We start from the raw sequence: 19,944 nt of genomic DNA on the forward strand, positions 1-19,944 counted from the left end.
ATTAATTTTGACAAGTGCCTAAGACATCTGAACTGTTTGTTTTAGTGATCAATAGGTTCACAGGAGATCCCTAATGTGCTTTCAGCCACACTGCTCATGGACAGCAGCAGCATCACCCTTGCTGGACCCATCAGGCTCAGTCTGAGCTGTCCTTTCTCCAAGCTGCAAACAGAACCTGCCCCCAGCCAGTGCCCTCCAAAAAGGCAGGGTTCTGTCAGGCCAAGGAGAGTGCACAGAGATTTGGGGTCTTTGAATGCTGGCACAGAGAGATCAGGCACAGGGAAACACCTGCAGGAGGAAAATCTCCAGGAAGCAGAGAGAAGATCAGGGAAGGAGAGAAAACAAATCCCAGCAATGCTGTGGCAGGGAGAGTTTAGAGATGTCCACAGGAGCCCCTCCAGTGCAGCCCCTCCCTCTGAACAAGCCCCCTCCCTCCTCTCCCCCAGCCAAGCCTCTGCCCTCAGGGCCGGGGCTCCAAGGCGTGAAGCCCCTCCTGTGCAGGCAGAGCTGCAGCAGAGCTGTGGGGCAGCTCTGCAGCCCCGGGCCCAGTTCCCTCTGCAGACCACAGGGCTGGGAGCAGCTGTCCGGCCCTGGGGGCTCTGGGAGGGGGCACAGCTGGCTCAGGGTGACGCTGTGCCCAGTGCCCGGCTCTGGGCAATGCTGTCAGTGCAGCCAGGGAAGGAGCTGAAACTCCCTTCATCCAATGCCAGCATAATGACACTTGGAAGTCTCCCTGAGATTTCAGTCCAAGCTGGGAGATTCAATCCAGGGTGCAAACCTGTCCTAGAGCATCTCTGAGTGATAAGATTGATGGGGAAAGGCAGAGGTGTTCTGGCACTGAAAATGCTGTTGTGTTGGTAAAATGAGCATAGTGAGTCCTTGGCTACAAATGTGGAGCTGGGTTGTCGTGGATCCATCTGCTCTCAGCAGTACCTGGTGATATTTTAGGGGAAACATGGGAAGGTGATCAACCTCCACCTGAGAAAGGTCAAAGCTGTGAGAAATTCTCAACAGGTCAGAAGGACAGACCATTTCCTCTCACTCTCCACTCATCACTTTGCCTCACAAAACTTGCTCTGTTCTCCTTGAGGGTAGCAGAAACCTGAGGGTTTCTGATATCCACGAACAGCAGCAAAGATACAGGGGAGCTTACAAGAAAACCTCCAGAACTCCTGGATACAAAGGGATGCTTGTGTTCCAGGGCAGGATGTACGGGAAATGCCTTTGATTTTGATTGCAGGTATCTCCTCTAACTCTTCACTGTCTTTTTCTCCATGACCAGATCCCCATGTGCAGCCACAGCAAATGTCCAACAGCAGCTCCATCAGCCACTTCCTCCTGCTGGCATTGGCAGACACGCGGCAGCTGCAGCTCCTGCACTTCTGCCTCTTGCTGGGCATCTCCCTGGCTGCCCTCCTGGGCAACGGCCTCATCATCAGCGCCGTAGCCTGCGGCCACCACCTGCACACGCCCATGTTCTTCTTCCTGCTCAACCTGGCCCTCAGCCACCTGGGCTCCATCTGCACCACTGTCCCCAAAGCCATGCACAATTCCCTCTGGGACACCAGCACCATCTCCTACACAGGATGCGCTGCACAGCTCTTCTTCTTTTTTTTCTTCATCTCAGCAGAGTATTTCCTGCTGACCATCATGTGCTACGACCGCTACGTGTCCATCTGCAAACCCCTGCACTACGGGACCCTCCTGGGCAGCAGAGCTTGTGCCCACATGGCAGCAGCTGCCTGGCCAGTGCCTTTCTCTATTCACTGCTGCACACGGCCAATACATTTTCCCTGCCCCTGTGCCATGGCAATGTCCTAGGCCAGTTCTTCTGTGAAATCCCACACATCCTCAAACTCTCCTGCTCCAAATACTACTTCAGGGAACTTGGGTTAATTGCTTTTAGTGCTTGTTTAGCATTTGGTTGTTTTGTGTTCATTGTTTTCTCCTATGTGCAGATCTTCAGGGCTGTGCTGAGGATCCCCTCTGAGCAGGGACGGCACAAAGCCTTTTCCACCTGCCTCCCTCACCTGGCCGTGGTCTCTCTGTTCCTCAGCACTGCAGTGTTTGCCTACCTGAAGCCTCCCTCGATCTCCTCCCCATCCCTGGATCTGTTGGTGTCAGTTCTGTACTCGGTGGTGCCTCCAGCCCTGAACCCCCTCATCTACAGCCTGAGGAACCAGGAGCTCAAGGCTGCAGTGAGGAAACTGATGACTGGATGATTTCAGAAACATTAAACTGCTGGCCAAATTCTGCCAATCACTTGTAATAAAAGTCATCTTTGATACTTCTTCTTGATTTCCGTGTGGAGATGCTTTTCTTTGTTTTACTTTTTTGATATTGTCCATAAAAAAAGTCATTGTTTGTGCCATTTCTCATTTTCCTTCTCTCCACCTTCCCTGTGTCCACACACTCAGTCAGTGAGGGGTTGCGCTCTCAATGCCTTTAAATTAATTAAAGGATCTCCCAGCAGAGTTTTCTGCAGAGATGCCCTTTTGTTGCCTTCTCTGGAGCTGCAGCAGCAATGTCTGTGTGCAGAGCTGGGGGCAGATCAGTGCTGGCACAGCAGCTGTGCCCAGCAGCAGCAGCACTTGGTGTTGGCAGTGCTGCTGCCGTGGCCCTGCCCCGCTGCCCTGGTGGCCCTGGTGTTGCTGCAGGGCCTGAGTGCTCTCGGGGCCGGGCACAGTCCTGGGGGTGGCAGTGCCGGGGCTGCAGCAGAGACGAGCTGTATAATATAAATAATTTGTAATATAAATAATCTTTGATAATTCTTTTGTGTTTGGTTATGCATTTGTTCTTTTTTCCCCCTGCATTTTAGGTTTTTAATATTGTCCACAATGTAAACCTATTGTTTGTGTCATTTTCCATTTTGTTTCTCTCCACCTTCCCTGTGGCCACACACTGTGTCAATGAGGGTCAGTGCTCTTAGTGGCTGTTATGGTTTCACTCTGGCACAGGGCCAGGGCCTCTATGAAAGGTGTATTTCTAAAATGGTTACTGGGAGATGTGACCCGGAAACAGGACAGAGCAGGCTCTTACTTGGGGATGGAGGGAAAAACACAACACTTTATTAATTACAATATCTAAAAAGGAACACACACACAAAGCTAAGAATGAAATCCCTCCAAATACATTCCTCCTCCTCCCCTCCATTTTCTCCACAGAATGAAATAACATCATAGATTTTCACCCTGTCACCAATCTCTCACATAATCAACTTTCAGTCCATCATCAACCCTCAAATAATCAACCCTCAAATCCATCAGGAAGAGAGGAGTCCCCTCCTTGCACCACACGCTTCCCCCGGAAACACAATTGAAACCTCCTGTGTTTCCGTGCCACTCATGGCACCACCCAGAGAACATCGGCCCTCGCGACTTCTCACCTCCATGTCCAGTGCTCTCACCACTGGACACGGGCCAGGACTGCTTTTAGGGTTCCATGTCCAAGAATGCTCCACCCAGTTCCAAAAGCAGCAGTCTCTCAACTTTGGGACATCAGTCCCCCCAGATTTCACCCCCTGGGGCTGAGGGGCCTCGTGAACAGAGATCTCAAACCCTCTCTGAGGACAGAGGGAATCTCACACCCTCCTCATCCATCTCTGTTCTCACCACTGCTTCACTCTTGACTCCAAGGTGCTGCCTCTCCCTAAATACAGTCTCCGGGTCACAGGAAAAACATGGGTCCATCCATGGCCATACAAGAAAGAGTCCAGCTCAAGGCCACTCCATCATCTCTTCCCACCCAGGACTCTTCTCACCTCTTCCAACTTTCCTTGCACTTGCCCATTTCATCAGGCTTCATCTCTCTCTCTCTCTCCTCATTCTGATTCAGGAGGATCAGTATTTGTAAGGTTTCCATTATTCTTCCAAGGGGTTAAAATCTTCGCCTCTGTCTGCCCAGGACTCCCACAGCTGCTGGCCATGATGCCAGTCCATGATACCGAATTTCAAGGCAGCACAGGCACTGGCTCTCTCTCTCTATCTCTCTCCAGGGGGGTAGGAGGGGGGCCCGATGCTTCTCAGGCTCCTCCACCCTTCCATCTTGCAAGGCCTTCACCCCCCTCCTCTGCCCGAGGCTCCGGCCTACCTCACCTGGCCGCATGGCTTCCCTCCCCCAGCCAGCCCCAGCTGGGCAGGGGAGCTCTGAGCTTCTTCACTGACCAGGACCAAGAGAGAGCTCTCCTGGGAGTTCTTGCTTTTAACCCCCTGTGTTCTCAGAGGCGGTCCACACCTTCAGTGGCCAAACCAGGTGCCAATATTCCAATCCAAGCACTGATTGGTTTGACCACAACCTCCCAAAAAACTCACTTCCTTCTTAACCTGTGACAGGTTGGGAGAAAATTTGCCCTGGTATCATTTTGTCACAGTACGTACCATTTTTAAAGTAACCCCAAAACCACATAGTTAGCATGTGATAGCTCTGAATCCATGTGTCTGCCTTGCAGTGGAAGTTAAAGATCCATTAAATCCTCACCTTATTAACACATAAAGCAAACTGGATAACAGCCACAGCAGCCTTAGCTATGGTTAGCCTGTGTTCCCAGGGATGTCGGGGTGTTCCTGATGGGGCAGAAGGAAGAGCTCCATGCCCTCTGTGAGGGTGAGTGAGGGCAGTGGGCTGTCAGCGGGGCTGGCCGGGTGAGCTGCAATGCCTGGGCAGGGAGCTGCAATCCCTGCCCCGGCTGCGGTGGGCTTTGCTCCTTTTGTGGACAAGGGGTGGTGTGGGCAGAGCACACAGAGATTTTAGGGACATGGGTGAGGGGATTCATGGCCAGCACCTTGCAGCTGATCCCCTTGGCTGCTCTTGTCTTGTGGGCATGGCAAGAGCTGGGTGGAATGGCCCTGGCAGGAAGGTCTCTTTGGATTCCTGCAGATCCAGGTTCTGACAGTGGCTCTGTTCCTCTCTCTTCCAGCCCCTCAAGCCCTGAGTGAAAACAACAGCCCCTCCCACATAAGCATATTTGTTCAGGTGATGTTCCAGGGAAGAGCTGCAGAACTACTTTCATTTGCTGGCTCAGAAGAGCCTGTGTCTCTTTAAGACCTCCAGATCCCTTGGAAGGTGAGACCACCTGGAGACCAGAGGAGACCAGCTGGAGCTCCAGGCACAGCTGATGACTGGCACAGCTGAGCCTGTGGGAAGCTCCCATACCTCCTGCCTTCTCCCTCCCTGCTGACAGCTGCCTCCCTCCAGCCCTCAGACCCTGCCCATCCCCTTTCTTCCCTTTCTTCCTTCCCAGCTCACCCCTTTGCTTCACCTTCCATTAATAAACAGTTTGGCTTCCTCGCTTTGCCTGCATCTCTGTGGAACTGATGCAATACAAATCCAGAGCCCTGGGACACACAGGCCCCTCCTGCCGTTCTCTTCCACGCCGTGTTTTGTGCACAGACACAGAGGAATGAGGGCAGATCAGGCTGGAAAGATCCCTGTGCTGAAGGTCCAGTTCCACAACACTGTGCAGTTACAGATCTTGCTGAGCACCCTGGAGCCCCTGGACTTTGGAAGAGCCAGCCTGAGGACGCTCTGAACCCAGCTGTGAGGGATTCCATGGCAAGCATCCACAGAGGGCAAAGGAGCTTGGAAATGCTGGATGGTTTCAAGAACAGCTTGCTGAAAGCACAGCAGTGCTCCATCCCTGCACAGGATCAGGAAGAGGGCAGAACCAGAGACCATCTGAGCTTAAGAGAGCTTTGGGTGTGCCTAAGAGCAAATGAAGCAGCAGCACAGTGCCCGAGACTCAGAAGTGCGACCGTGCCAGTGCACAGAGCCCTGTCAGACAGTTCTGGGATCTTGGGTGTGGTTCTGGTCCCCACAACCAGGGAATGGCAGCCCCAGCCTCAGACTCAGTCAGAAATCCAAGCAAGTGAGACCAGAGGGAGGGCACCCTTCCAGTTTCTCTGGGGCATGGCCGCCAAAAAACCCCTGCTGCTTCTTCCTCCGCCTGTGTTTGGGGTGTGCTGCTGGCAGAGCCAGCCAGGTTGTGCTCTGCGTTCCAAAGCCTGTTAGGAGCAGGCGTGGAAAGCACTGTGTGCACAGCAGAGAGTCCCGGAACATGCTGGCAAGAGCATCCTGCAGGGACAGGGTCTGCTGTCTGGCTGGAAAAGCCTGGTTTTGCTGCTGTGACCACAGGCAGGAGTTGAGGCAGCTGAAGAGGCAGCGAGCAGCCTGTGTTTGTAGAGGGCCTGGGGCTGCATGCCTGAACCTTCACCTGGAAACTCACTTGGGGAATACGAGCTAGAGCTGGAGTGCCTGTCCTGAAAGGACCTGAAGTCATTCAGCCTTGCCAGCTTTTCTTAAGAGTGTGTTGGTGTTCTCCAGGAAAGCTACACATTTGGGGAAATGCCTTTGGAGGAAAGGGGCTTGCTTCTCAAGGAAAGTGCTTCCCAGGGAGCTCTCAGTGAGGTAGGTAAAAGTGTCCCTTTTGGCTCTCTGTGCTCCTTTCAGTCCTTGAGGCCTGTTGCACTTGGCAGAGGGGCAGGGCAAGGGAGAAGGCAGTGAATAGCGGGTTTGGCATCTGCCTGGACCTGCGGAGACCAAGCCAAGCACCTGCAGCAGGGTGTGTTCCCCCACTTTGGACAGAGGTGTGAGCAGGAGCATCTCTGTCCAGCCACGAGCCCCAAAGCTCTCTTTGAGAGCTGTGAATTAAAAGGCCTTTACGCACACACATTTCACATCTTCCCTGTCTGCTGTGTTTCAACTCTTGGCAAGATGCATTTGCCTCTAGCTTGGTGGAAGCTGCTGTGGCCCAGGGCCAGCACAGAGCTGGGCTGGGTGGGTCAGGCAGCATGGCAAGTCTTGGTGTGTCCCTGGCCTCAGAAAAGGCTTGGAAGCTTTGCTTTCCCAGGTGTCCTGCTCGTTGGCTCTCCCTGTGCATCTTGGAGAGAACAAGGTAGGCATTTCTGGCAGCTGGGCATCAGCAGGCCTTAAACCGGGGCCGTGTTGTGGAGCGAGCCCTGCTGAGATACCCTGAGAGGAGCCCAGTGCTCCTTGCTTCCCTCTGCTGACTCATGAGCGTTTGTCTGGTTTTGGGATGACCCTGGCTGTGTCAGAGGGTGCTACGTGGACACGAGACAGCCGGTTCTGTCCCGCTGGGTCCCAGCAGTGCCTCGCAGCAGTCCTGCATCCACATCAGGATGCTGGCCAAGAGAGGTCTTGGAAGCTGAGGCAGCTGATTTTAAGCTTGTGCAGGTGCCTACATGTCAAGGCCAACGGTGTTCCCTCAGGATACAGCAGTCCTGAGTGGTCTCCCTCATTCAAAGAAATTGGCCCTTTTACTGACCTGGCAGGAGGGCAGGAGTCTGCCCCCCACTAAAATATTTCTCTGCCACGTATAAATTTCAGTGGGTTGATGTAGGAATTGCATCAAACATACCATCCATCTTTATGCTGCTGAGATGATTTGATTGGCAGGGGGTTCAAAATACACTGTGTCAGATTCCTATACTTGAAGCTGATGTCCAGATACTGGCCAGAAGCAGTCTCGATGCCCTAAAAAGCACAAAGTCTTCCTCATGCCTTCTCTGCACTGGGCTGATTCTGTATTTCCCCTTTGTTCTTCTGGTAGACTATGTCTAAAGCTTTTTGTCAAGTCACTCTCATGTCAAGTTAGGCCAGCCAGGTTTTTCTTATGCTAATTGGTGCTAAGTACTTATGTCTGTCTGTGCTAATTACTTGTTTACTAATGTGAATGCCTTGTGCTTACTTATGTCAAACAAAGGCCTTGTTTCATTGCCAAAGGTGCCTGAGGCCGCCTGCTCCTTGTGGCACCTGTAGCTTTCCTGTGGAATGTTCTACCTGCCCAGAGAGTAAAGAGGGAGCTGGAGAAAGAGCTTGCCAGGCTGTTCTGGATCCCTGATCAACAGTCCTGGTTAAGTGGAGAAGTCCGAGCTGAGCAAAAGTGCCAATGGAACAGCCGTGCACAGGAAGGCTCGGTGGGAAGGGTGATCCAGGAACCACAGGCCTGGCAGCCTGAGCTGCCACCGGGGAAGGCCTTGGAGCAGATCCTCCTGAGGGCCATCCCACAGCACGTGCAGGGAACCAGGGCGTCTGCTGGAGGGTGGGAAAGCTCTGCGGAGGGACAGGGACAGCTGGGGGTCCTGGCGGGGTGTTAACAGCTTCTGTGGGGGAGTTTGGGGAGTTGGTGTTGGGGGGGTGTTGGAGAAGGCGTTGTCTGGAAGGTGAGAGGTCTTGGCTCGAATTTGAGTCAGTTTGAAGGCAGCATCTGTGGCTTGGCACAGCTTTGGTTACGGAGGGCAGAAAGAATATCTGTGACTTTTCCTCTTCATGGTCCTGATTCTCCTGCAGGGAACAAGAGGGGAGAGCTGTACTTTACTGGCCACTGAGATAACTGTACCAGGGGGAGGATTAGCCCTTTTGCCATCTACTCATTTGTTTGGGCTACTTTTGTAACACTGAGTGGACTTTCATTTATTGAGAGCTTTTATTCCTTAAGAGAATTTGGATAATATCATCCTTTCACAGAAAACTGTTTGCAAACCAAAGAATGGCCCTTTTTTTTGCCTCTGTGTAGTGTTATGTTCTGTAAAGTGACTCTCAGTGGATGAGGTTAATGCAAATGAGTTGCTGCTTTGAGATGGGAAGCAAAATTCCAATTCTTCACCTTCTCAGGTCATCCCAATAAATTTGGGAAGTTTGCAACTTTTTGGAACTACTTGAGTTGAGCAACGGGAAGTAAAGCTTTCCTGAAGTGAGGCTTGTTAAATGCCAGATTCTTCTGTGCCTACCCCACTAAGGTGTTTTTGTGCTGAAGGAAATTACTTCAATGAGAAAATAATTTCAGGATGTAGGGCTTCTGATTGAGACCAAGTGTTGCCAGCATTGTTCCGGGTGCTCCTGCCAACAGCCCCTGCAGGAAGGAGCACAGCCCCCAGTGCACATGGGCTTTGGCTGCCCCAGGCACAGAAGCCCCCCGGGGGCACAGGTCTCTGGGGCAGGAGAGGGACAGCAGCACTGCCAGGGCTCAGGGGGTAGCAGGTATGCTTGGGCAGGGACTCTGCCACACCTGCTGATGTCAGTGCTCCCCTGGCCCCAGGGCTCAGAGCAGCATTTGTGCCCTGGCCCACACTTTCCTTGTCTGGGTCACACCTGCGGGTTTAGGATGGCCACCAGCCAGGACGTGTCCCAGGGAGGCCGTGCCAGCTTCTGTGGAAGGCCCCGTGCCCTTCCCAGGGGGGCTGTGTCGGCAGCCCTGGGGGCTCCTTCTGCTGCCCTCAGCCCGCAGAGCAGGGCAGTGTTTGCTGATAGTTTGAGCCGTTCCGAAAGACTCTGTCGGGTTGTCTAAGCCACTTGGGACCAGGGATTCCTTCCAACCTGGGCCACTTTGGGTGGGCTGGGGGTGGCCCCAGGGCAGGGGGCGGTGTGTGCAGGGGCCCTTTGTGACACAGTGCGGCATGGTCACCGTGGCATGGAACGGGTGTCCAAGAGCTGTTTGTGACACGTGGAGACATAGGAGCTGGAGGTGACAAGACCACGCTACAGTGCTCGGAGCACACAACGGGACAGGACGGGACAGAGCGGTGCTGTGAGGAGCCCCCGCACGGCGCACTCGTTCATGTCTGACCCAAAGCCTTTCCGAGACGTTATTTCTGCAGCTGACCTCGAGGCCAAACCACAGGACTTACTGACCCCTGGCCTTCCCGAGGCTTCTCTTCTGCAGGTGCCCTCAAGGGCAGACCGTGGGACTTGGTGTCCTGGAGGCATCTCCCATCCCTGCCGCCCCGGTGCCCTCGAGGCCAGACCACAATCCTTGACAGGAGTCCCCTGTTTTTGTGGCAGGAGCCCTCGAGAGCAGAGTGCAGGACTTGCTGTCCTGCAGCCTCCCTGAGGCTTCTCTCTTGAAGGTGCCTTCCAGGCACGACTGCAGGACTTGCTGACTCTGAGGTTTTCCGAGGCATCTCCACTGCAAGCAGCCACAAATCCAGTCACTGACATGGAGCAGAGACCCCCAAAAGTGCCCAAGCTGGCCTGGGTGGAGAAGGAGGAAGAAGGCCCTGGAGCTGCCTCAGCACAGGAGACTGAAGAGGTGGTGCCACTCGAGCTGCCACAGGAGGGTGAGTGGCAGAGCTGGGCCAGAGGACTGGTGCCTGCAGCCAGCTTGGCATCCCATCCCATCCCATCCCATCCCATCCCATCCCATCCCATCCCATCCCATCCCAACCCATCCCATCCCATCCCCTGGGGACATGCCCATGGACAGGATGGAAGAGAGGCCAGGCAGACACCCCACAGCAGCCGTGCTCCATCCCCTGGGGCATCCCGGGGCTGTCCCTGCCTGGGGAGCACAGGGCTGGGCTGTGTTCTCTGGCCTCTCCCGCAGCCCCTCAGCTCTGGCTGCGCTCGCTCTTTGCCAGATGCAGCCGTGGAGTGCACACAAGAGCAGGACCCTGCCCGTGGCCGCTTCCGCAGAACAGCGCAGGTACCTGCAGCCATCCCCACCTGGGCTGGGCCTGCTGTCACCACGCTTGGAGCATTCTGTGGAACATCCCTAGCTTCTGCCCTTCTCTTACAGCTGGTTTGCAAATTCATCAAGCGAATTCGACAGGAAGAGACCAGCACCATGGGCACTGGGCTCCGAGCATATTCGCACATCTTCAAAACCAAGACCAGTGCTGCCCTGCTGAGCATGCTCGTACAGGAGGGGTTTTGCAGTCCAAAGCAAGTAAGCAGCCTGTGGCCAGGTTTTGATCCTCCCAGGAATTGCTTGGCCTCCCAAGCCACACCCGCTGGTCGCTGGACGCCTTTGAGGCCATGGCAGTGTGGTGGGAAGGGAAGCACTTTCCTGGGGAAGCTGGCAACATTCCTCCCTCTGGCAGCTTTCCAAGTCTCCCTGTGCCTTCTCCAGGTGCCCGCCATGGTGAGGTACATCCACCAGTGGCTCATGGCCAATCAGTTTGTAGAGCACAGGCTGAACAGGACCCTTCTGTATCTCACCAAAGCACAGCCAGCTGATGTAGTCATGACACTCCTGCGTGTGGCCCCATCCTGTGACAGGTATGGGCCCACCTGCCCAGAGGGCTCAGGGCTCCCCAGCCCATCAGCCTGTACAGCCTCTCCCAGGTGTCTGACCAACAGAGACTTCGAGGGCTCTCTGGCTGCTCCCTTTGCCACCCTGGCACGTCAGTCCCCGAGCCTGCTGCCATGCCCCCTCGCTGCCCCTCAGGGGCCTGTCCCCACAGGACTGGGCTGCCTGGCTGCTGCTGGCGAGGGACAGTGGGCAGAGGCAGAGCTGGCAGCCAGTTCAGGTCCCCACTGCTGCCCAAGCCATGGTGCTGTGTCTGAGACCCCCCTGAGACAGAGCTCTAACCCCACAGAGCTGCGTTGACCATGTGGAACAGCATCATGTGCTCGTCCAGGACTGCGGAGCCTGCACTGCTGATACTCCTGGATGTGCTGAGGAGATGGCCCGAGCACAGCACGTGCACCTCGGATGGGGACAAAACAGGTGTCTTTGTCCTGGCTGTGAGTTTCTGCAAGTGGCCTTTGCTGGCCCCAAAGCCGCCTCTCCAGCAGCTCTCCATCCTCCTTCCCCCACTGCATCTCCCTGCCTCAGGCGCTGGGCTGAAACCTGGCCTTGGGGCAGCTTCAGGGGCACCAGGCCCGGTGCTCCCCCTGCCTCTCTCCGGGCCTCTCCCTCCCCTGCTCAGGCCCTGCCACACAGACACCTCGGCACTGAGCGCTGTCTTGGGGGGCTTTGCAGGCAACTGTGGTGATGTGGAAGATCCTCCAGGTGCCCTGTATCCCACGTATTGTGATGGTGTATTTCCCCCGCCTCTTTGTGCATCTGCTCTTCCAAGTGCTCTTCAGCACTCTGGATATGCCAGAGGAGGTCGATACCTTCTGGAAGGGATGCCAGCAGCAATACGGCCTTGCCATCAGCCCCAACAGGTTCTCCATCCCACTCCTCCTGTCCCTGCCACATCCCTGGGCAGGAGCCAGTGCTCCAGCGTGACCTGGGCTTTGCTCTGCACGCAGGTTTGCAGTGCGGACCCTGATGTCCCTGCTCTGCCGAATGCAGCATGAGGATGTGGTGGTGGCAATGGAACGCAAGTGTGGCTGGGACACGCTGCTGTGTGCTGACACCCACCACTATGCCGTGGGTCTGCTGGCCAGGTGAGACTCCCTTCTCCACGCTGCCTCTGACATTTGTGCACTGCGCCCAGGGAGCCCCACACAGTCCCTGTGGTCATGAACCACAGGGCCTTGTCACTGAGGGACAGCCAAGCAGAGTGGAAAAGGCTGGGAGAGGAGGGTGCCCATAAGGAGCCGCCTCCCAAATAGCCCAGGGCCCCGTGCAGGATGCTGGGGAAAGACCAGACCTCTGTGAGTCAGCCCTGGCAGAGGTCTATCCCCCAGCCCACAGTCTTGGTTACTTTTTCTCCTGCCAGGGAGATGTCCTGTGTCTCCATCCCCTTGCGTTCCCAGATCATTCGCTACCTGCTCCGGCTGCTCAGCACCCAGGAGCCACGCTGGGAGCTGCCTGCCCTGGCGTTCCTTGCAGAGGTGAGCCTGATGGCCAGCGCTGCCTCGCTGAGCTGCCTCCCAGCTCTCTGCCCTCTCATAGCCACAGCTGCCCGCGCCCTGTGCTGCTGCCTGGACCCAGCCCTGTGCGGTTCTGGGCTCCTGCCGGCCGGGTCCCCTGACACTGCCCTGTGCCTTTCAGGTCCTCGAGTTGCTGGACTTGAGTGAACATGGTGCTAACAGACTCCAGCAAATCTTGTCAAGGCAGCTGCGGAGCGAGTGCAGGGAGAGGCGTCATCTGGCACTCAGGGTCCTTTTTGAGATCATTGATGATCCCTCAATGGTGAGAAAGGGGCAGCGCCTGAGGCTGAGCTAGAAAATACAGTCACTTTGGCTTGGCTGGGCTCTGGGCACTGGGGCAGCTGATCCCAGCTCTCTTGCCTCCCGGTTCAGCTGCCCGAGTGCTTCGGGACAGACCTTTAGCCTCTGAGCCCTGTGGCAGCAGGATGGATGGTGTTTCACAAACTTGTGTTCCGCATAGAGCAAAAAAATGTGGAGCCTGACTGAAAGTCTTGTGGAGCTCCTGTGGGACGCAGATGGAGAGATAGTCAGCATGACAGTCATGCTACTCAGCTTTATCATCTTGGACAATGACATGCTGATACCCAGCCCCATGGCACTGCAGCTGGTTGAGGCGCTCCTGCCACTCTTTGACCATGTAAGGCTTGCTGCCCCCAGCCACGGCCACTGGGTGCTGCCCAGACACTGTTTGCCCTGTGGATTTGCAGGCTGCGCCAAGCTGAGCCCTGTGCAGCTGATGCTGAGGTCTTTTTTTCTTCCTTTCATACAGGAGAATAGCCAGGTGCAGCTGCTCTCCATACTGCTCTTCCGAACATTGGTGACTCTTCCACAGGAAAAGGAAAAAAAGGCCCTGAAGACACACCTGCACCAGAGCCTGCTGCCACTCTTCTTCCACTGCCACAATGAGAATCAGCGTGTGGCAGAGGTGAGGACTCGTGGGCTGCTGCTGTCCCCCTGGCAGGGGGCTCGGCTGCCTCCTGCCCTGGAGCCTGCCAGGCTGCAGCCTCCTCCAGACCTTGGCACAGGGACGCGGGTCCTGCACCCTGGGCTGTGGGGCCATTTCCGCGTCTCTGCTGCTCTCCAGGCCTCTCTGGAAACGCTGCTTTGTGTGGTGGAGTTCCTGAAGAGAAGCGATCTTGAAAAACTGGTGAAGGACAAGAAGCTGTGGAAGTTCACTGAGTGCCTGGTAAGGACGGGCTGGAAGCCCCAGCCTCAGCCTGGAGAAGGCCCCTGAGCGCGGTGCTCAGTGTGCGGCGCTGGCAGCTGTGCCCCTGCCCGCTGCTGCACCCAGAGGCTGCGCGGGCTCTTCTCCAGGCTCCTGTGGGCCCGAGCCGGGGGCCGATGGAGCCCCGGCCCGGCGGGGCTGCGGGATGGGATGGCAGCGCGGCTCCCCGGGCAGCAGCCGGCCCTCTGCCCCCTGCGGAGCCCAGCACCAGCGGCTGCTGGCCGCGCCTCAGGGCTGTGCGGGCAGGGGAGGCCGGGGCTGGGCGCAGGGAGCGCCTGGCCGAGGGGCTCAGCCCGCGCCAAGCCTTCCCTGCTGCTGATCTCTGCAGCTGGCAGAGGACACGAGCCGAGCGGCCGAGCACCTGCGCCGGGCCCTGCCGTACCTGCGGAACCCACAGGAGTCCCTGCGAGAGGCGGCCATCAGGTTCATGGGTGAGCCACGAGCCCATGGCCATTTTATCTGCTCCCTCCCCGGCCCGCCGCAGCTCGGGCCCAGCCCTGCCCGCTGCCCCGGCAGCACCGTCCGGGCCCGGCGCCGTGGAGCCCCGCCTGGCCCAGGCACTGCTGCTGCCCTCTGGCAGCCGTGCCCTCGGGCGGCAGCGTGCGCCGTGGCCTGGGCTGAGCCCTGCCGGGCCAGCAGGGCGTGTGGCCACAGCGCCGGCAGCGCCGCTGGCAGGGAGCTGTGCCGCTGGCGCCGTGACAGGCTCTGTGTTCCCAGGCATGGCCGGGCGGCACCTGAGGGGGAAGAGGGAAGAGCTCCAGCTCATCTGCAGCGGTGAGTGAGGGCAGCGGGCTGGCAGTGGGGGCTGGCGGGGGCAGCTGTGAGCCCTGCCCCGGCTGCCGAGGGCTCTGCTCGTTGTGCGGACGAGGGGCAGCGTGGGCAGAGCACACAGAGATTTCAGGGCCATTGGGGCATTCGTGGCCAGCAGTTTCGGTCTGATCCCGTTTCTCCCTGCTCCCTCCCGGCCATGGCTAGAGCGGGCTGGGATGGCCCTAGCAGGGGGCTCTCCTCAGGTCCCTGCAGATCCAGGATCTGACCATTGCTCTGTTCCTGTCTCTTTCAGCCCCTGAACACCTAACAGAGGACATCAGCAGTGCCGTGTCAGACGCAGCACTTCAAACATTGTATGTCCTCCGGGCACTACTGAGTGGGCGATATTCCATCTTCCAGAGGCTGCAAAATCAATTCCGCAGGGCATGGAGGACACGGCCTCGTCTGTCAGGGCTCGGCTGGCTGTGCTGCTGGAGCTCTGCAGAGAGCTGATCCTAGAGGCTCTGTCTGCTGGGCTCACCTGAGCCAGCAGGAATTTTCCATTTCTTTGAGATTATTCTTTTCTTCTTCTTCTTTTTTCCTTTAGTATATGAATATAGGATGTGTTGTAATAAACAGACTCCCAGGAGCTTTCTTTTGCTGCCCAGGGTCTGCAGGGCATAGGGGAAGAGGGGGAAAAGGGTGTCTGGGCTCAACAAGCTGCCCAGGCGTGCAGTGTTGCAGATAAAATGGCCAGAAGCCCCTTGGCCTTTGGTGGGTCTGCTGAAGCCTTTGTGCTGCCAACAGAGCAAGTGGGCAGAGGCCGGAGCTGCAGGGATCCCTGTGAGACCGGTGCCTGGAGATGGCCACAAGCCCTCTCCCAGGCAGGAACCGCCATCCGTGTCCTCCTGCCTGTGTGCTGCTGGCTGCATTGCTGAGGGCTCCCAGGTGCCTCTGGATGGGGCTCCTCTGGATCTCCTGTGGGGCTGCGGCACTGCTGCCGGGCAGCTTGGCCAGGCTGGGGGAGACCCTGAGGGGATGAGGCCATGAAGGGATGAGGGGCAGCAGAAGCTCTGACAGGACAAGGCAGTGGGAAGGCACAAGGCGGGTGGGTGAGGGACTGGGTGGCTCTAACGTTGGCCCGGGGGTGGCAGTGGGTTGGAGACAAAGAGACCACTCACCCTGATTTTCATCTCTGCAAACAGAGAGCGCTTATTCTCAAGCCCTTCATTACAAAGAGCCTTTGAAAAACCCAGTCTGGAAAATGTCATGGGTCTGATCTCTACGCCCCTTCAGGTTCTGGGCAGTGAAATGCTGCAGCCTTGGGAGAGATGTGACTGGGCGAGGCCCTGTCAGTAACACCAGGGGCTGGTACCGTCACACAGTACAAGCCAGCCTGTGCTGTGACACACAGCAACAGAGTGCAAGGCACAGCTCTGGGTGCTCCCCATGAACCTCAGCTCTGGGAGCACTGTCTGCCCCAAGCTCCAGGGGCTGCAGTGGGAGCCCGGCTGGGCTCTGCCCTGGGGCCATCCTGCAGGGACAGCTGGAAACAGGGAGCATTCAGCTGCCACAAACAGCCAAGCCAGGGCTGCAGGGCAGCTGCTCCAGCCCGGACTGCACTGCTGTGTGCTGTGCTCTGGGGCTGGGGCTCCCCACACAGGGGACTGGACTGGAGTGCCAGAGGAGACAGAGAAGCTTCAGCTTCAGCCTCACTAAGGTGGCTGCGTGGGCTGGGAAGAGTGGGGAGGCTCAAGGGGATTCACAGAGCTCATCCTGCTGCAAGGACAAGGAAAAGGGAGTGGGAACTCAGCAGTGAGGAGAGCTGAGGGCTGGAGAGTGGCTCTGAATGACACTAAAATGCCACTGGACCTCTGAAACATTGCTGCTCCTCAGCCAGTGACAGCATGAGTCCCTAAACCTGGGGCTCAGCCCTCCTTGTGGTCAGGGGCAACAAGGAAGGCCAGCAAGTGATGGAGACAGCAACGGGCTGGGAATTCACGGGGGGAAAAAAGGGAGCAGTTGAGAAGTAAAAGGCAGGTGGGGGAGTGAACTGTTCAGAGAAGGGCTGAGCTACAGCTTGAGCAAGCTGAAAAATGTCATTTGGAGTCATCCCAGATTGATTTGATTTCAGAAGGTATTGAACAAGTTTAATTTTTGGGAGGTGTCACTCTGCAAACTTGAGCTGTGTTGCCAAAATGCTCAAGCAAGTCTGTGCTGCAGGTGACACCATTTCTTCTTTGGCTGATTCCGGCCCCGTGCTGAGCTCCAGCAGAGCCCTGGCAGAGCCCAGAGCAGCCTCAGCATCCGCAGAGCCCGGCTGCAAGGAGAGAAAGCAGAAACTGCCCGTCAGCTGAGGGCTCCTGTCCCCTTGTCCCAGCTGCCCGTGGTGCCCAGGCCACGCTGGCTGTGCCCAGAGCAGTGCCCAGAGCTGCCCATCAGTGCTGCCTTTGGGAGCAGGGCAGGAGGGCAGGACGTGTGCCCAGCCTGCAGCTAGCCTTGGCACATCCACCTGCTCAGCAGCTGCCCAGAGCAGGATGCTCCTGTGCTCGCTGCCATCTCCCAAAAGCTCTGATCCCACCCTGCCAAGCAGACGGGGACCCACCTCATGCCATCCATGGCTGGAAGAAAAGCTGGTCCCAAACGATGTCCTCAGCCTGCTCCAAGGGCACGGCCCATCCACGCCACAGCTGCTCCCAAGAACTTCCTGATCCAGACTGGAGCAACCAGAATGCTTCCTCTAGAAAAACAAACAACAAATTGTTGAAAATAGATTACAGACAAAAAGGGAAAAAAAGAACAAAGGTAAAAATCATATCTCTGTGAGGGGACTGAGGAAGGCCCAAGCCCTGCAAGCCAGGGAAAAACCCAGCCATGTGTGAGCAAAGCCCAGGTTTTCTCCCTTCCCCCTGCACTGTCCCCCACAATAACCGTGATCCCAAAGCAAACAAGGGCAGTGGAGCTGCCCAAGCCCTTCCTTGCCTGCACAGCAAAGCACCTGTGCACAGATTTGGGAGTCCCACCTCTGCTCCCACCATGGGGGTTTGTTTGTGTTGGGCTGGCTGCCCCAGCCCCAGCCCCAGCCTGGAGCACGGTGGGTGCTGGGGGCTGTTGGCAGGACCAGGAGCCCACTCCCATTTCGTACCCACCCCAGCCCATGCCCCCAGCCCTGCCAAAAGCAGCTGGGCAGCCGACTGAAGGATCAGCTGCATCTGCCTCAGCAAAAGGGGAACCTTTGCTTCCCAGCCAGGATGGGCAATGCCCAAATCTGGGAGCATTTCCCCAGGTGTGGACTCATCTGCAAATTCCCTGTGGAGTTTGGCTTTGAAGAAGGTGCCACAATCAAAGTGCATCACCTTCAAGTGCTGGTGGCCAGGTTGAGGAAGAGGTTGTCATCCTTCATGTCATCCTTCATGTCATCCTCGCTGTCTCCTGCAGCAGCAGCCTCCTCCGGTACAGCTTCTCTGGGGGCTCCTTCTCCTTCCCTGGGGTGAGACCAGGCTGTCAGGGTTCTGCCCAGGGCCCCAGCTGTCAGGGAACCAGGACAAGAAAAACCTGCTTGGATGGCAGCCACCAGGGCTGGGCAGAGCAGCTCAGCTCCAGCACAAGGGCTGCATGTTCCCATCCCATGACCCTGGTGCAGTGACACGGGCTGGCTTTCTTTGCTTCTCATTGCCAAGGCATGTGTGCAGCTGTAACTTACCAGGGCCCTGCAGCACAGTGTGCCTGTGGCTCTCTCCCTTCTTCTAGGGCAGATCAATATCCTGCATCCAAGGATGACAGAACACCTCTTCTAATGAGGGTCTGGCCAAGGGGTGCATGGATAAACACCACCCAATCAGATTTTGGCACTCTGGGGAGAGAAACCAGAAACTGCCCATCAGTTGGAGAAGGCTCCTGTCTGCTTTGCCCCACTATTCCCATGCCCAGGCCATGCTGGATGCGCTCAGAGCTGGGCCTGAACTTTCCCATCAATTCTTGGTTTTGGGGGAGAGCAGGACATGTGCCACCTCCTCAGCAGCTGCCAGAGCGGGATGCTCCCGAGCCCGCTGCTGTCTCCCAGCACTGGTATTCCCCCCATGCCCAGAGAAGAGGATTCACCTGGAGAGAGCCGTTGTGGCAGCGAGAGCTGGCCCCAGCTGAAGTTCCAGCCCCTCCTGAAAGGCATCTTCCCGCAGACCATCTCGTGCAGCAGGATGCCCAGGGACCAGATGGTAGCTGGCTCGCCATGGTACCAGCCAAAGCGGGTCCATTCCGGGGGGCTGTATGATGGTGTTCCTGTGGAATACAGATGGAGTTCATCAGGGGGATGCTGCTGCTCCCAGAGCCTGGCCCCAGCATCCCTGGGCGGGCGGGGGCTGCATCAGTGGCACACAGGGTGACCACTGTCCTCTCACCAGCATCTGGGACTGGTGTACAAACTTGGGATTGCAAAAGAAGCCACTGGTGTGGGAAGGGGACAGTGGAAGCCCTGGCTAGGCCTGACCATGACATGCAAAGGAAATACCCACTGCGTGCTGGGGAAAAACCATGCCCTCATTCTCCCTGCCTGCACTGCCCCAAACATATTATAAAGGCAAGACAAACAGGGCAAGTGGAGCAGTCCAAGCCCTTCCTCTTGCCTGCACACAAACCGGCTGGGGCACAGGTTCCAACCTCCCTCTCTGCTACCCCCACCCACGGCTGTTTTTGTCAGGCTGGCTGCCCCAGCCCAGCCCCAATCCTGGGCACAGTGGTGGGCAAAGGCTGCCAGCAGGGCTGGAAGATGGCTCCCCACCCAGCCCTGCTCTAAAGCAACTCAGCTGCAGATTCAGTCCCCTGAGTGGCAGCAAAAGGGAGAATCCCCGCTGCCACACCCAGCTTGGGCTGTGAGATCTTGGGCTGTGAGATGCCAGGAGGGGGAGCACAGCCCTGTGTAGGCTCACCTGCAAAGTGAGTGTAGGCTGTCTCTTGCAGGTAGGTGCCACAGCCAAAGTCAATCAATTTGGCCTGCCTGGTGGCCAGGTCAACCAGGATGTTCTCTGGTTTGATGTCGCGGTGCAGGACCCCGCAGCTGGTGCAGTGCCGCACGGCCTCCAGCACCTGGTGGAACAGCTGCCGCGCCACCTCCTCGGACAGGAACCCCCGTGCCCGAATGAAATGGTGCAGGTCCTGAGACTGCTCCGGCCGCTCCAGCACCATCAAGATGTCGTTGGGGAGCTCAACCCACTCCAGCAGCTGGACCACACCGGAGAAGCCACTGGACACCTTGTCCAGCAGAACAATCTCCAGGGGTGCGCTGGTACCGTCGGGCTGCGGGAGGAGCACGATGCTGTCAGTGGGCCTGATGCCGTGCCGGGGGTCAGGAAGCCCTCAGCCAGCCCAGGATGCTCTGCACCCTGCTCTGGCCCCATGCCCGCTCTCCCTCGAGG

At 57.1% G+C, this 19,944-nt stretch overlaps 1 long non-coding RNA gene and 1 pseudogene across 1 annotated transcript; one reads left to right on the plus strand and one right to left on the minus strand.

The window, feature by feature from the left end:
- Positions 1-1,473: 1,473 nt before the first annotated feature.
- LOC135305688 (olfactory receptor 14J1-like) lies at positions 1,474-2,251 on the plus strand (annotated as a pseudogene).
- Positions 2,252-17,155: 14,904 nt separating this feature from the next.
- Positions 17,156-18,634, minus strand: LOC135305759 (uncharacterized). Its single transcript, XR_010366743.1, has 3 exons — positions 18,237-18,634; positions 17,890-18,018; positions 17,156-17,273 (listed from the first exon to the last, which is right to left on the minus strand). It is a non-coding gene; the product is annotated as an uncharacterized LOC135305759 (long non-coding RNA).
- Between the last annotated feature and the right edge of the window lie 1,310 nt (positions 18,635-19,944).

Source organism: Passer domesticus, chromosome 8 (genome assembly GCF_036417665.1).
Source record: "Passer domesticus isolate bPasDom1 chromosome 8, bPasDom1.hap1, whole genome shotgun sequence".
NCBI classification, from domain to species: Eukaryota; Metazoa; Chordata; class Aves; order Passeriformes; family Passeridae; genus Passer; species Passer domesticus.